This window comes from Pelobates fuscus, chromosome 5, assembly GCF_036172605.1.
Source record: "Pelobates fuscus isolate aPelFus1 chromosome 5, aPelFus1.pri, whole genome shotgun sequence".
Classification (NCBI taxonomy): domain Eukaryota; kingdom Metazoa; phylum Chordata; class Amphibia; order Anura; family Pelobatidae; genus Pelobates; species Pelobates fuscus.
Window position 1 is genome coordinate 141880834 of NC_086321.1, and position 16150 is coordinate 141896983.

The window sequence follows — 16150 nt, forward strand, 5'->3', positions numbered from 1 at the left end:
GTTGCTATTGGGATACCTAGGCTTGTATGGGATACTTATTTTGTTAACTTTTTCATATTTCTGATGAAGTTTGCAATTTTTATTTTTTATTTAATATATTTTTTTTTTTTTTAAAAGAAGTGGGAATGTCTTTGCTACAATCTATATCAAGTGAAAATACAGGTGAAAATACAGGAGCTACCTTTGTGGAGAAGTGTTCCGAAAAGAGCAACTGAAGTAGTATATTCGAAAATGGCCTAGTTTGTGTGGCTTAGATAAATATGTGTTCCTCATAGTACTGTTGCAGTCTGCTCCATTTTTCCCAAATGAATGGCTTAACAGTCAGATTGCGCTATATTGGTGTGTGCGTACCTTTCTGGTCAGACCTAATCCTATGTCTACGCTGGTGTGGTTGCTTGTCTATCCCTGTCTGTCTGTCTATGTATTCCTTTGTTCAGGCCATGTATGTTGGGTAGGTATGTTTCTAGAGCCTATGAGAAGCATCTTCTTGAGATATCCGCCTGTCTCCTCTATGGTATCTATCCCACAGTGCTTTGTAAGTTAATTAGATGTGTGGCTTCCAGCCAAGGCCTCCACGTCTCTTCTAGTTTCTTCCTTTGGGTGTGAGAGTCCGAGGAGAGGATTTCGTATCGATAGTACTGGTACACTTTGTCCTTCAACTCTTTGTTTGTCGGGCCATAGGTGGACTTCCATCGGAGTGCTATGAGGTTTCTGGCTGCCAAAATTATTATAGTAGCTAGTCGCCTGTCTTTCCGTGACCAAGTGTCTGGGAATAGCAGTAGTAAGGCAATTGTGGGGGTGAGGGAGACGTCATCTCCTGTGCCCAGTGCTATCAGAGTCGAAACATAGGACCACAGTGGTTTGATTAGGTCACAATCCCACCATATATGCGTCATATGGCCCGTTTCAGCGTTGCATCTCCAGCATTCGTCTCTTACTTTTGGATATATCTTATGAAGCTTATGCGGTGTAAGGTACCAGCGGTAAACTAATTTCTTATGGGCTTCTATATGAGAGAAGCAGGCTGTGGTACCTCGCAATGCATCTAATGATTTCAGCCACTGATCTTCTGTGAGCTTGGGTATTCCTTCTTGCTCCCATTGTGAAACATATTTAAAGTGGCGTGGTGGGTGTCTCTCAAGTAGGGCTTGGTAACATAGAGTTAAAGTTTTCGGTGCTGTCGGTGCTGAAAAACATCTATTAATGATTCGGTTTTGGTGTATCAGACTGTGGTCAGATTTTTTAGTTGATAAGTCGACTTTGGAGTTGATGATACTTTTCAATTGGAGATAGGGGAAGATGAAGGAGTGTGGTAGGTTAAATTTGTTTTGTAGTTCAGGAAACGGCAATATGTTCGAATGGTAGCATAAGTCTTTAATACGTTGTGCACCTAGGTCCGACCAAGGTTTGAGTGAGAGCCACGGTGATATTGCCTCTAGTGCTGTCAGAGGGGCCTGTAGGCTGAAGTGTTTGTCTAGTGTGTGATTGATGCGAAGGTTGTCCCAAATTTTCATGGTTAAGGCAGTTGTCGGGTATAGTGATGTCCCTTGTTTTCTGTAATGCTTCGGTGTCCATAGGACATTTGTTAATAATTTCGTCTCTACGGTTGCCCTTTCCATATCCACCCATTGGAAGGTGTTGCTAGGTGCGTGAAGTCGAACTGCTGCCTCGAGTAATGTCGCTTTGTAGTATGTATAAAGCTTAGGTAGGCCCAGTCCCCCTTCCCTGGGGTTCAACTGTAGGAGGGAGAGGGGTAAGCGAGGCTTCTTCTTATCCCATACATACGCATTTAATGTACGTTGCATGTTTTTAAACCATAGAGGTGGAATAGGAAGTGGCAACATCCGAAATAAGTAAAGGGCTTTTGGAAGTACCATCATTTTGATAGCTTGTAGACGTCCCATCCATGAAATTCGGACATCTTTCCATTTTTGGAAGCTCGAGATGCATATGTTATTGAATGGTGCATAGTTTAGAGATATCATCTTCTGCCTATGTAACGCTAGTTTAACTCCGAGATATGTAATATGGTGTTGTCTCCATTCAAATTGGTATGAGGATTGCAGGGTTTTCAGTTGTTGCGGTTGCATATGGATCGGTAACGCTTGGGTTTTCGAGGTGTTTAGCTTATAATAGGAGATTTGACCATAGGAGTTCAATAAGCGCAACAATTGTGGTAGTGAAGAGTCAGGTTTGCTTAAGGAGAGAAAGATATCATCTGCGAACATCGCTAGACGGTAATTGTGTGTGTGGATTTGTATTCCCGTGATCAGCGGGTCTCGTCTGATTTTATGTGCTAATGGTTCTAATGATAAAATGAATAGAAGGGGAGACAGTGGGCATCCCTGCCTTGTGCCATTAGTGAGATTGAACGGGGTAGAGACAAAGCCTGAGTTAGAAACTTGTGCCGAGGGGTTGCCATAGAGTGCCATGATTCCCTGGATGAATTCTGGGGGAAAGTTGAATTTGGTTAGGACTGTGGTCATGTATGCCCAGTTGAGTCTATCAAAGGCCTTCTCTGCGTCTAAGGCCAACAGGAGGCTTTCTGTATTGTGTTTTTCTATATGTGACAAGATGTTTAAGATTTTTCTGGTGTTATCACAGCCTTGTCTACCCCGAATAAAGCCTGACTGATCATTATGGACTATTCTGGGGAGGATCGGGGCTAATCTATTGACTATAATTTTGGTGTAGATTTTTGTGTCACAATTAAGCAAGGATATGGGTCTAAAGTTGGAGCAATGGATGGGAGGTTTCCCGGGTTTAGGGAGCGTAGAGATGTGCGCTTGTAGCATTTCATTGGGCATTCTGCCAGTTCGGAAGCAGTGATTGTATAGGTTCGTCATGTGGGGGGCCAAGATATTGCTAAATGTGCGATAATATAAATTGGAGAAACCATCCGGGCCCGGTGATTTGTGGGCAGGCAACTGGGCTATGGTTTGCAGCGTTTCTTCTATTGTGATAGGTTGAGTGAGAATCAAAAATTCTTCCCTAGAGATCTGTGGGAGGTCGACATCTCGTAAAAAGTCATCAATGTCTTCTTGTGTGGGGGTAGGAGAGGAGGTGTCTTCGGCAAGGTTATACAATTTACTGTAGTATTTACTGAATTCATTTACTATGTCCTGTGGGTTCGTGATTTTGTTGCCTCCTTTCAATTGAAGGTACGCTATCTTCGAAGCCGCCATTCTCGTTTTGAGTTGTGAGGCTAAGATCTTTCCAGCCCTGTTTCCTTCTTTAAAAAATCTATGCTTCATTCTTGTGAGCAAATAAGTGGTTTTTGCCGTTTCGAGGTCGTTTAGTTGTGCCTGGAGTCGAAGGATGGCCGATGTGGTTTCGTGATTTGGTTTATGTTTGTTTTTGTTGGAAAGAGTGTTAAGTTCTGTGAGAATATTTGTGTATTTCAAAAGCCTCTGTTTTTTTATTATAACTAGAGTGTTTAATGAGTTGCCCCCTAAGGACGGCTTTATGTGCCTGCCATAAACTTTCAGTACTTATCTCCCCATCATTATTAAGTGAGAAATATGTGTCGAGTTCTTCCGTTAGCTGTGCAACTATATTATGGTCTGCTAGCAACGTATCATTGAGGCGCCATGGTCTCCTGCCCTGTGTGGGGTATTGCATTGTAAATGCCAAGGTTATAGGGGCATGGTCTGACCATGAGAAGTCTCCAATGAGGGTGTTATCTATTTTCATTGTTAGTGATTTGGGTATCAAAAACCTATCTATTCTCGAGTAAGATGAATGGCTTACTGAGTGGTAGGTATAATCTCTACGACTAGGATTAGTTGTTCTCCAGGCATCTAAGAACCCGTGGTCTGTAAGTGTTTTGTCCAAAAGTTTGGTGGATCGTAGTCTGGTACGTATGGTACTTTGATTAACTGTGTGGGCGGATGAAGTATCTAAAGTGGCATCTAACAGGCAGTTAGTGTCTCCTCCCACTATTATGTCCCCATATTTATGGGCCTTTGCAAGAGTGAGAATTTTATCTAGAAAAGTATGGTGATCATTATGCGGACCATAAATATTGACCAGGGTCAACTGTGTGTTATTTATGATACATTGTAGGAGGAGGTATCTGCCTTCTTTGTCTTTAAGCTGCTTGATCAGTTGGAATGAGACTTCCTTACTTATTAAAATCGTAACTCCTCGTTTCTTCGTTTTAAATGTGCTATGAAAACCCAGGGGGAAGTTTTTAGAGGCAAATTTCGGATACCGTTGTAGCGAAAGCCACTTCGCCGCTGTGTTTTGGAGGGGGCTGCTTGCCCGCCTCTTACCGTGTGACTACGGTCCCTGGGCGATTTGGCCCTTTATGCACGGTATTTGGGCATACTGTGTTTTATCGTGCGGCTACTGGCCCTTTAAGCACAGTGAATGGACTTTTATTGTACTGTGCTGGCCTTTTAAAAACAGTGTATGGACATACTGAAACTTTTTGGACACTTCCTCTTCCCCTCCCCCGGATCCATTGTTCTCCAGCAGGGTGTTGTCCCAGGGACAAGGAAAAGCCATGCTTGCAAGTGAAAACAAAGGACTTCGACCTAACCGTTAAACCCCTGAACCTATTCAAGTGAATTTTGGATATGTTTGTCCCCAAGTTATACTGGTTAAAATAATATAAGTTTTATGTATGTACGATGTTAACTCACAAAGTTATAAAAATGTATAAAAAGTGTAACTTTTCAGCTTGGAGATAATTGAGTAGATACAGTAATTGACTCAATTATCTCCTAAGCAGAGGGGAGGAATATGCTGGGTGTGTTTCTATTGTCCCATTGTGTCTGATTGGCTGCTGTACTTGCATTGTATGTGTTGTAATGTGTTTATTGGTTGTTCTGCAAAACCCTGTGAGCAGTACTAGGTTTTGTGGATTGTGAATAAAAAGGGCTGCAAGCTAGCAGCCAGAGAGTTCTATTTTTACCCTCAACTTGAGTCCTGTCTCTTATTGGGGGAATCTGCTACAAGGGATTGCTATGCTAGGCATATTCCCTTGCTATAATCACTGAGCTCTTGTAAGAGCTTGTTCCTGCTTCGTTCTGAAGGGAGATAGCTGCAGCCTGCGGTGCTTATGGTGTCTGGTGGAGTGCTTGGAGTCCTCTGGAAGCGCTAGGAGCATCTTTCAACGGAGGTACCCAGTCGGGGTGCCAGGCGATCCGTTACATTGGTGGCAAGCGGTGGGATGGCGTCCTAGTGCGAGGAGAAGCAGCTCAGAGACACCGGTAACTTGTGGAGTTGTGCAGCGTCCCTATCTTCAGCAACATAATGGAACCAGCAGTGGCTACAGCAAGCATGGCGTATAGCTACTCCGTACTAGAGTTTGGCACGATGGTAGGGTTGCGCCTGAAGTTTTATGGACCCAATCCAGAGGAGAAATACGTGCGGTTTGTGTGGGACATGGTGACCCGGAATCTACAACACAGGGCGTTGAGGGAAGGCCAGTGGGCACGTTGGGAGAAACTCCAGCCACAGGTAGAGTGGGACGAGGAAGAAACCGAGGTGGCCGGTGGAGATGGGACCGAGGTCTCTCTACCGGCCCTACAGGGATGCTGGGCACCCGGCCCAGATCCCCAGCGGCAGTATGTTTTACAGGGAGGGGAGACAGTCGGTCTCACTCCCCAGCGGCAGAATGTGTTATTGGAGGAAGAGACAACCGGTCTCCCTCCCCAACAGCAACCAGAGGTACCCGAGGTAGAGGACCTCATAGACTGGTCCTGGGAGGACCCTCTGCAGGCAGGTGGAGATGGGACCGAGATCTCTCCACCGGCCCTACAGGGATGCTGGGCAACCGGCCCAGATCCCCAACTAGAGCTGGAGTTACAGAAAGTGGAGAGCATCGACCTCCCCCCCCAGCAGCAGCCGGAGTACCAGGGGGAGGTAAGTGATATTTCTCCTCCCCAGTCAACTCCTTTGTTCCCTGACCCCCCAGCAGAAGAGCTGGCAACTGGGCAGAGCGCCGCTGGCCTCTGTCCTCCCTTGTTTCCTTCCCCTGAGCCTGACTTTCTACAGGCTGCCTCAGCGGAAGAGCTGGCAACTGGGCAGAGCGCCGCTGGCCTCTGTCCTTCCTTTTTTCCTTACCCTGAGACTACCCCAGCTCTGACCCCGGAGCAGAGCACATCGGGCATCTGGCCCCCAAGTACTCACAGCCATTTGCCCAGCAAGGCCGAGGGTGCCACAGTTTCACCCCACAACTTGGGACCTACAGGCCAGTATGACTTATTGTTGGGGGGCTATTCTGTGAATTCTTTATTGTGGGGGGGCTACACTGCTAAATTTGTTTTGTGGGTGGGCTACTCTGCTAATTTTGTTTTATGGGTGGGCTGCCCGACTAATCTAGGTACTGACCGGCAGAAGGTCAGGTACCTGGTTAGTCTACCCCCGAATGGGAAGATATGTAGCGAAAGCCACTTCGCCGCTGTGTTTTGGAGGGGGCTGCTTGCCCGCCTCTTACCGTGTGACTACGGTCCCTGGGCGATTTGGCCCTTTATGCACGGTATTTGGGCATACTGTGTTTTATCGTGCGGCTACTGGCCCTTTAAGCACAGTGAATGGACTTTTATTGTACTGTGCTGGCCTTTTAAAAACAGTGTATGGACATACTGAAACTTTTTGGACACTTCCTCTTCCCCTCCCCCGGATCCATTGTTCTCCAGCAGGGTGTTGTCCCAGGGACAAGGAAAAGCCATGCTTGCAAGTGAAAACAAAGGACTTCGACCTAACCGTTAAACCCCTGAACCTATTCAAGTGAATTTTGGATATGTTTGTCCCCAAGTTATACTGGTTAAAATAATATAAGTTTTATGTATGTACGATGTTAACTCACAAAGTTATAAAAATGTATAAAAAGTGTAACTTTTCAGCTTGGAGATAATTGAGTAGATACAGTAATTGACTCAATTATCTCCTAAGCAGAGGGGAGGAATATGCTGGGTGTGTTTCTATTGTCCCATTGTGTCTGATTGGCTGCTGTACTTGCATTGTATGTGTTGTAATGTGTTTATTGGTTGTTCTGCAAAACCCTGTGAGCAGTACTAGGTTTTGTGGATTGTGAATAAAAAGGGCTGCAAGCTAGCAGCCAGAGAGTTCTATTTTTACCCTCAACTTGAGTCCTGTCTCTTATTGGGGGAATCTGCTACAAGGGATTGCTATGCTAGGCATATTCCCTTGCTATAATCACTGAGCTCTTGTAAGAGCTTGTTCCTGCTTCGTTCTGAAGGGAGATAGCTGCAGCCTGCGGTGCTTATGGTGTCTGGTGGAGTGCTTGGAGTCCTCTGGAAGCGCTAGGAGCATCTTTCAACGGAGGTACCCAGTCGGGGTGCCAGGCGATCCGTTACAACCGTCTAGTTTGAAAATGGGTCTCCTGGAAGAATGCGACATGCGCATTCTGTTTCTTGGCCTCCTGAAGAGCTAACCTCCGTTTATGGGGTGTATTTAACCCTTTTGTATTTAATGATAAAATGTTAAGTGCCATCACAACTGTATAGGATCTCACAGTTACCTAGCGTCCTATAACTGATCCTAAGTGTTTTGTCTATTTTCCATTTGTGCGGGAGGGCTGTGTCGGTACTTTTATCGCACAGGTTGACTTGTTTATCGACCCCTAGGTGTGCTCCTATAATGGTGGTTATCACATAGTTGCACTGGGTAGAGAAGAAGAGCTGGGTGTCGTCAATCCAACAAAATCGCATTCCTGCTACAAGGGGAGGGGGGGGGGTGGGAAGGTATACAACCATAAACAAACTATGTACAGCGACCAGAAGGTCTCTAACGTGAGACTTGGTCATATGTTGGATCAAACCAACTGTAAACTTGAGTCCGGGACTCTAATCGGGGCCCTTGCAATCGGTGTTATTCGGGCACTAGAGTCCTATTGGGGGTAGAGAGCTCCCACTTCGGTGGGGAGAGTATTTAACAGTACGTTTTCAGGTGGAGCGTATTACTCCTTGCCATTTCTTATTCCAGTCTGGGACTGTACTCCTATGATCTTCGTTGGGGGGGGGACATGTGTAATTATATCTCCTGGTCTCTTACTTTTCTGACACGTGAGATGTCTAGGCGGATTATCTATGGGCAATGCGCATGTCTGTTTTATCTCTCTGTTATGGCGCATTAATTATCGAACAAGTGGATGGGGTAGTACGATCTCTCCTGGTTCTACCTTGAGAATTAAAGTACGTTCCCAGGTTATGTGTACCACAAACATGACATACATAAATTGCATAGGATAAAGGCATTTGTCCCGTGGCCTAGCCACTTCCCCCTCTATAACATTCAATTGACAACAATATAATTAACTTTGCACAACATGCTGATTAAACACGTATTAACTACTTGCTTGTCACCAGGACCGAAGAGTCTGTGATCGACACTGTGACCCTTCATGGGTGAATCAATGGTACAATACTGAAACTGATACCAGTTCATGTGGCATTTTGGTGCTTGACCCATCCTTGTGTGATCTGCAATGGTGATTTAGTTGTCGGGTTGCCTTCCGAGGACATTGGCGGTTCTTCCAGCATCGGTATATTCCACTCCTCCAGGACGGTCTTCCCCTCCGCTAGTGTGGTAAGATGTTTTTCTGTGCCATTCCTCTTAACAATCAGCCGGGTCGGGAAACCCCATTTGTATGGTATCTCCGCCGCTCTTAGTGCTCGGGTGATGGGATTGAGGTTTCTTCTTGCCGCCAGTGTCGCCGCTGATAAGTCTACGTATAATTGGACTTTGTTGTATAGATCAGGGAGGGTTGGTCGTTTTCTGGATGCCGCCATGATCAATTCTTTAGCGGGGTAGTAATGAAGTCTGGTTATGGTATCTCTAGGCGCAGTCGCCGGCAGATGTTTGGGCCTGGGCAGGCGGTGTGTTCTGTCCAGCAGTAGCTGCGACTCCGGGAGGTCTGGTACCATAAGATGGAATAGCTTGGTGATATATGCGCCCAGGTCGGCAGGGCCGACCTCCTCAGGGATACCGCGGACGCGGACATTATTCCTCCTATCTCTATCTTCATGATCTGTGAGCTTGGTAAGTATGGAGGATATTTTAGCATCTATAGTTTCATAAGACGCCGCCATGTTGTTGTGAGCGGTGATAATCTCCTCTGTCTTGCATTCCAAGTAGTCTGTTCTTTCTCCCAGCGCTCTGACATCAGCTCTGATTTCCTTGGCTAAATTAGCAAAGTCTGCCTGTATCGACTGTTGCAGATGATTTAGCATTATTTGTATGGATGCTTCTGTAGCTGGGTTTTCTCTAGTCGAAATCGTTGTGATGTCGCTCCGTCCGGAACTCGAGGCCGGTGAGTGAGGCCTATCTGTGCCATCTTTATTGCTTCGCGGTGGCGACGCCATCGCTGAAATCTGGAGTATAGGCGTTTCTTTCTGTTTTTTTTTTCAGCGCCGATCTTTGTGCCATGGTGTCAGGGTTAATCTTCGGCGGCTGGAGTATTTTGTGTGCGGAATTCTCCCGTGTAACGCTGTGCTAATCGCTGTATTTGGGATGAAACTCTCGGAGCCGATCGTTTACACGTCCATCTCGGCTCGCGGTCAGGCCTATATTGTGTATTTTTGTATTAAAAGTATGGTCATTTGTTTGTGCCAATTATCTTTTTTTATATACACATAATTTTTATTCTACCCTGACTTTTTATTATTTTATTTTTTACCGTTTTTGGTTTTATAATCCTTGGAAGTTTCCTGCACCCCAAGAAATCCTAAGTGGGGATTAATCCACCTATGCTGATATCATAGAGCAGTCGGTCTGCTCTCCACTTGTAAGTACGTTTTTAATTAATTTATATTGACACTGTCATACAGTGAGCACCATTGGTTGTCTCTTTTTCCTTTCTGAGAATTGGACACCAGTGACGGAGAGGTACCCACTACATATCCCATAAGCGAGGAATTATACCGCTGTACGCGCTTTACCCTAGAGCTGGATATAAGCTCTTACAAATGTGAGTTCTCTACCATTATTTTCTATTACGTCCATATTTGAGCTATACATATTGCACTATTGGTTGTCCCTCTCTTTTATCTCCTATATAAGTGGAACCACTACAATATCTGAAGACCCCATCATTGCACTTACTTCCCTAAAGACCATTCGTAAGGACATATAAGTTGGACTTTCTTTTTTTTTTTGGACTTTATTGTGGCGCAGCCTTTTTTTATTGTTGTTTTTATTTGTCTTGTTTTAAAGGGTTTGGAGGGATTCCCTTTTTAAGGGTTGTTGCCTGTAAGTTGACCAGCGCTGTCTTTTCCTCTTACCATTTCTACATATACACATATACACACACTGGCACAAAGATACTGTCATATAATTACCGTGACTCCACGCTCCTCCGAAGTTACTTCCGCGTTCGGAATCAAGCTCCTCCCATTCCGATGAGGCTCCACTCACCTGCCTTATAGGGAAGCCGCGCCAAACTCAAAACGCTGAGTTATTTTGATCCAACGATGGACTCCACGCTGAGCTACCTCTTTCGCTTCTACCAGCCCTCGTTCACCTCGTTCGCTTCAGCATCAGTTACCAGCAAGGACTCCTGTATTAATGAGCTTCAACAACACCAGGACCATTCTCCTTCTTTCTGATACCTGCAAATTCTACAACAGTTAAAGGAAGCTCAAGAGAAACCTTAAGTATCACTTCCATATAATCTAATTATTGCTTCAACCTGCATATAAGGATAATCCTTTTCTATGTGCCACTTATCAAGTTTAATTATTACTACAACTTGCATATAAGGATGTGACGAAAGCCTACTTGCCACCCTCTTGCCCTGTGACTATGGCCCCTGGAATGTATTGCCCTTTAAAAGCTTTATTTGGGCTTATTGGATTGAAAAAAAACACTTTTTCTGCATCTTTAAATCCATGGGAAAATGTGCCTCTTTCCCTCCCCCTTTTCCATGTCCTATTGTTCTCCAGCAGGGTGTTGTCCCAGGGACACTGCCAGACCAGTTTAAACTGGCTGCTTTGTCCCTCACCAATCTCTCATCAGCCCTTGCTATTGTTTAACCCCATGGTGATCCAACTGTATTTGTGAGATCTGAGCGCTTTTCTGATATATTGAGCGCTCAGATTCAAGCTATCTGGGGATATGTTGGACATATAGGTTAAACATTGTATTATAAGAGTTATGTATTTTTATGTGGTTTTTGTAAATTTGTTTGGACTTAGAAATATTTCCTGTACCTGGAGATAATTGGCTTACCACAGCCACGTAAGCCAATTATCTCTAGAGGAGAAGATAGACCGGCTGCACAGCCTAAATCTGTGGAACTATTTTGGGCATGAAAGTCATGCTTGCGGTCGGTCAAATGTGACTTCCATAAAATGTTTGAACCCCTGCTCTGATCTGGGTGATGTTTGGATATGTTGTTCACCCAGATCAGGGCTATCCAGGGATGTAGGATTTATGGGTTTGTGTTTTGGGGTGTTTCTGGACTTTGGGTAAAAATTTATATTTTCTACCTGTGGTAATTGAGTTAGTCCATTATGTTTGGTAATTGTATCACAGGCAGAGGGGAGGGTTTGTGTGCATTAGCTGAGAGTGTCTAACTGTACAATACTGTGTTGATTGGTTTGTGTCCTTTGTGTCCTGTGCTCCACAAGGTCCACGTGGGTGGTAACCTTGTGGGGAAAATGTGTATAAAATAAATGCCTTTGTGCTCATTAAACAAACTAATTCTACCCTTCATGAAGTTTTGGCTCATGATTGTAGAACTACCTACACTCTGGAGATTGTTATAATCACTATACTCCCCAGAGTTAGCTCTTGTAAGAGCTTGTTCCTGTTCCTGTTCCTGCTCTCTGGATTTAGGAGGTGTCTGCCTACTGGAAGCTGGTCCCTCGTCTTGAGCCCAGAGTAGGAGGAAGACGCCGAGACCCCAACCAAGCTCCGGCAGTTCATAGGGTCTGCGGTGGTTATGGTGTCTAGTGGAGTGCTTGGAGCCCTCGGGAAGCACTAGGAGCATCTGTCAACGGAAGGTACTCAGTTCCATTCCGTTACAAAGGATAATCAATTTCTATGTGCCACTTATCAAGTTTAAATATTGCTGCAACCTGCATACAAGGATAATCAATTTCTATGTGCCACTTATCAAGTTTAATTACTGCTGCAACCTGCATATAAGGATAATCAATTTATATGTGCCATTTATCAAGTTTAATTATTGCTGCAACCTGCATACAAGGATAATCAATTTCTATGTGCCACTTATCAGGTTTAATTATTGCTGCAACCTGCATACAATGATAATCAATTTCTATGTACCTCCTATCAAGTTTAATTACTGCTGCAACCTGCATATGAGGATAATCAATTTATATGTGCCACTCTTTAACTCTAATTATAATTGATTCTAAATACTAATTTGTACAAGAGAGGACATTATTATTATTTTTTTCTTTTTATGCAAACAAGAGAATTGCATAAAGTTTTTCTTTTTCCCTTCATGCGAAAACTGGAAGTATGAGATAGATTGTCTTCAACTTGATTCATTAAGAGATAAATAAAACCTCTCAGGTTATAATACTAGACATTCTTTTTGTCTTTCTTAAAGGTATATTTCTACCTATTACTTCTGCAATTGTGTTCCTCCATTTTCAGTCTAATACTATTGAGACAGAATAAAACAGACATATACATACCTACATATACACACTGGCACACACAAATTGCAATGTACATATTGTTACCCTCCCCCACCCGCTATCATACCTTTTGGGAGCAGGGAGGTGGCTTCATAGGGCTAGCTGATGCTGGTGGGAGTCAGAGGCTTTCTGTATGAAGTGCCCTTCCTCCTCTCTCTGTGTCCTCCCAGCTCACGCAGTCTGTAACAGATAGTCACTTCCTCCCAGCACTCTCTGCAAACATTAAAGGGGCACGGTTGCGCTTTCAAAGGGCCGCAGTACCTTGCCCGGGCCCTGATGAGACCTACCTGTCTGTTGGGTTTTCCCTGTGTATGGGCACACAACGACTGTTGGCACACTTTAGAGGTAGTTCCACCTATGGTCACAGTGCTACCTCGGACTCGGAGCTGCGCTATTTTCCTGGGGGGGAGGGGGAGGCTGCAATTGCCTCATTGCCTCCCCCAGGGACCACCACTGATTCCAACCCTATACACAGTACAGATTTCAGGAGATTGTATTCCTAACATTTTAGTGCTCCTTTAAGTACTATTTGGTGACTGGCGACACTAACTGTCAGCAGGTAAATAATTAAATAACCATCGACAATGCAAGGGTTAAATATGTGGTTGCTGTCCAGTGCTTGCAATCCAGCCACCACAGTAAAACAAGTTACAAAAATAAATAAATAAATAAATAAATAAGTAGAAACCTTGACACCCATATTGCAATACGGGAGGTTTAAATAACAACAGGGGAAACAGTCCCCCACTCGTATTCCCACCTATTGCCTTCAGGTGGGGTTTTTAATAAAAGAAAAGGGAAACATACCCTCATTTCTCGACTTGCACACTCCTGTGGTCTGTGGGTGGAAGCTATTATAATTAGTGATGTCCTGAACTGTTCGCCAGGAACCGTTCGCTGGCGAACATAGCTTGTTCGTGGCGAACGCGGCGGGTGAACATATGCGATGGTCGGTCCGCCCCCTATTCGTCATCATTGAGTAAACTTTGACCCTGTACCTCACAGTCAGCAGACACATTCCAGCCAATCAGCAGCAGACCCTCCCTCCTAGAACCTCCCACCTCCATGACGAATAGGGGGCGGACCGACCATTGCATATGTTCGCACGCCGCGTTCGCCACGAACAAGCTATGTTCGCCGGCGAACGGTTCCCAGCGAACAGTTCGGGACATCACTAATTATAATATAGTTGGGAAAATTGGTGTAAGATTGGAGCCCTAGTTATAATAATCATGGAGGGCCTCATTTTTCTCCCCAGCTTCTAACCATGGGTGGCAGGCGGTGGATCTAAATATTAATTTGCCATTTTCAACCCTCCTTGGTGTCTATTGGTCCCCAATCTCCAAGAAACCCTCCATTAAAATTAAATAATCCTACCTTACCATTAAAACTAATACTTTAGAAGTCTTTTTTCTTTTACTCCTCTTTTCTTCTGCCCCCAAAAAGGCCAAATTAAAACCCATCCTGACGCAACAAATTAAAAAAATTACAAAAAAGACAGAAAAGTAAAAAATGGGACACACTTAAAATAATTAATCTTCACTCTTTGAGGACTCTGTGCAGACTGAGCTCTCATAGTAGAGAAAGGCCTTATAAGGGCTTTCCCTTGCTATGTAATCTATTGCATCATGTGGGGAAATGTATGCAGTATCAGCAAGAACGCTCTGATTGGTTGGTTTATAACCAACCAATCAGAGCACTCTGACAGGCAAGTCTTACTTTTCTCGAAACTTACCTGTCAGAAAGCTCTGATTGGCTTATTAGCAACCAATCAGATTTTTCTTAATGATTTTGCATAGCATGAAAAATTGTGGCTGCCCATTAGCCTATTTTAAACAGTTAATAAATATGTGGGAGCATAGGGAGGTCCTAAACCTCCCCTACAGAAGGGATGTGAACTTGAGTCATATGATTCAGACTTGACTTGGATTCAAGTCACAAATTTGATGACCTGTGACTTGATTAAACATAATCAAAGAAGACCTGTGACTTGACTTAGACTTTGACAGCAATGTCTCAAGACCTGACTTGCACTTGAGCCCTATGACTTGAGAAGTTTTTATACCTTATAAAACCAAAGGTGCGAATTATGATCAATCCAGGCTTTAACAATCAAAACAATATATTTAAAATGAACAAACGCATAAAAGTGCTGGTACGCAGTGTTTTACAATCACTCTCTGTCAATATCGTATATGTAGAAGGCTTTATCTAAAATAGCCTATAGTACAGTAAGCACATGTGTATCAAACCAAAGTGCAATCTCAGTGTTTGAAAACCATTAAAAAAGTGCGGTTGTGATGGTTGTATACAGTGATGTGCTAATACTTGCGAAACAACAATCCAAGTATCTAAGAGAAAAACAAAAAGAGAGAACTCCTAGTGCAATACAGTACAATACTTGAATGTATGTGCGTGGGATCCGTACGATACACAGGTGACCAGGATGTCAGGTACGTAAAAACTTTATTCCAATACCACAATTAAAAACATAATATGTGCAGTCCATCAACAGCTCACCAGCCCTTGGCAACGGATGGTAATAGCTTGTAAAACCGTTCTGCTCATCGCTGTGCTGCGCTGGTTTTGCCGATGGAACGTCCACAATGCGTCCTGCTTCCTGGCCCGTGACACGTTTCGCCCCTCCCCTTGGGGCTTTGTCAAGCGTGCTGTGTATCCTCCCACTCTTCCTTGCTTTATAAATGCAGGAACTTAAGTTTCAATTACTAGTTCATGCTACTAATGAGCAATTCAATTCCGATTAACAGTTCCTGCTATCATGTCCTTTCTATAGATTAAAATATCAAAACGAACTCCTTAAGATCTCCTATGTAATAAAAACCCAACATACATTGTACATCAAACCCATAAGAGTCTCTTTCAGTTCGAACATATTTTAAAAATCAAGCATATTATGTAGATATCCACATGTCAGTAGTAATTAACCCTTTAAAGGAGAACCCCACAGGTGAAGATGGGGTAAACTACCTAAACCTTAATTGCAAAAATAGACATCTGTTCTTTTCCAAGAGCCACCTTAGAGAAAGAAGTAATAGAGAATAAATAAATAAATACATTAAACAGTACTCCCCTTCTGGATATAAATTAATAATCATTGTATATGTGCTAATAAGTACCAAAAAAATAATAACAATTACATCATAAAACCATAATAAAAACAGGTGTGGAGACAGGAGAAGGGATCTAAGAGCTAAAAAACTTGCCTAAAAATCTATACAGACCGTAATAAAATTAATTTAAAAAAAAAATCATAAAAAAATTATTATTTTTTTATAATTCATAAAAAATTACATAATTTTAAAAAAAAATGTATGTTGGTTGTTAAACGACAAAAAGAGATCCCCTCAGAAACAAACAGAAAAAGATGTAAGGAGGAGGAATGTAAGCCCCCAGAGAGGTAATTTTAGTAATAGGTATGAAATCCTGAGGAATGACAATATATAACAAGATTTTTTAGAGAGAGTCCCGAGGAAGAGGGATTTTCCTTT